General features: G+C 51.7%; 1 pseudogene; it reads left to right on the forward strand.

Annotated features, from left to right (window-relative positions):
- Nucleotides 1-467: 467 nt before the first annotated feature.
- On the forward strand, nt 468-586 carry LOC138462859 (5S ribosomal RNA; annotated as a pseudogene).
- Nucleotides 587-1,716: the final 1,130 nt, after the last annotated feature.

Here is a 1,716-nt window from a genome sequence, read left to right on the forward strand (position 1 = left end):
GGTTGGCTTTTGGGACTTGGATCTCAGGGTACCGCTGCCGCTGGACACTGCTGGTCACAGGCAGGGGTTGCTCGTGGTGTGGGGAGCTGCTCAGGGTTCAGTTGCCGCTGGACAAGGGGTACGGCCAGGGGCTGCCTATTGAGCACGGTTGGCCTTCGGGACTCGGGGTACAGCTGCCGCTGGACACTGACGGCCAGAGGCTGCTCATGGAATAGGCCTGGCTTTGGTCTGCGTCCCACGGGACCCGTTAGTGAGGTGGCAAGTGCCTTGCAGGAGTCCCAGCTCCAGCCTCCTGTCAGGCTAATTGAGACGGATGGAGCAGCATGGAGAAAATGAACAGACGCCGGAGGAGGCTCCAGCAGTGACGGCAAGAGCTGTGCCAGCAGACTCAGCAATACAATACCCTTCTCGGCCAATAGTAATCGCATCTTTGGTTCATTGTTTATGTATGCAAAGGGTTGGGAAGTATCAACGGCCACACCACACTGAATGCACCTGATCTCGTCTGATGTCGGAAGCTAAGCAGTGTCGGGCCTAGTTAGTACCTGGATGGGAGACCGCCTGGGAATACCAGGTACTGTAGGCTTAAAAATAAAATAAATAAAAAAAGCCTTCATATTTGGTGCATTGGATGAGGATGATTTTTATTTGTATTTCAAACTTGCATTTTGTACTACATATTTTCCATTATCATTTATTTCTATTTAGTTATTGCATATTGTCTGTTTAATTAAATTATATATATTTTATTGACACTTGATTGGACATTCCATTATTTTGGACTGCTATACTTTGCTGTTTGGATTGCCCAAGAGGAGTATGGCCTTCGTTGAGTCAGGTTTCCACAAAAAGCAAAGGATGTACATCTCCTAACTGTGCCTGTTTTAGCTTTATTTTTGGGTTCACTCTTGGAGTGCGAGACTATGCCCCATGGTCCCCACATCCCAACCAAACACTATGACCCATAGCCCCCACCCCTCATGCAAACACTATGCCCCAAGACACCCACCCCTCATGCAAACACTATGCCCCAAGGCACCAACCCCTCAAGCAAACATTATGCCCAAAGACACCCACCCCTCAAGCAAACACTGTGCCCCAAGACACCCCCCCTCAAGCAAACACTATGCCCCATGGCCCCCACTCCCCCAACCAAACACTATGCCCATGGCCCCCACCCCAACCAAACACTATGCCCCATGGCCCCCACTCCCCAACCAAACACTATGCCCCATGGCCGCCACCACTCACCAAACACTATGCCCCACGACACCCACCACCAACCAAACACTATGCCCCACGACACCCACCCCTCAAGCATACACTATGCTCCATGGCACCCACCCCTCACCAAACACTATGCCCCACGACACCCACCCCTCACCAAACACTATGACCCACGACACCCACCCCTAAAGCAAATACTATGCCCCATGGCCCCCACCCCCCAACCAAACACTATGCCCCATGCCACCAAGCATGCACCATGCATACATACTCATACAGACCCGAACCCCCTGAACCCCCCCACCCCTGCATACAAACTAACAAGTATACACCATGCACCCATAAATACCCGAACCCCCAACTCAGCACACAAACTCACAAACATACGGCAATACACTATGCACCCATACAGACTCGAAGCCCCACCCCCAACTCAGCACACAAACTCACAAGCATACACCATGCTGGGAGCTGCTCTGGTACATTTGG

This window comes from Ambystoma mexicanum, chromosome 1p (assembly GCF_040938575.1).
Source record: "Ambystoma mexicanum isolate Mex_15411 chromosome 1p, UKY_AmexF1_1, whole genome shotgun sequence".
Taxonomy (NCBI): Eukaryota; Metazoa; Chordata; class Amphibia; order Caudata; family Ambystomatidae; genus Ambystoma; species Ambystoma mexicanum.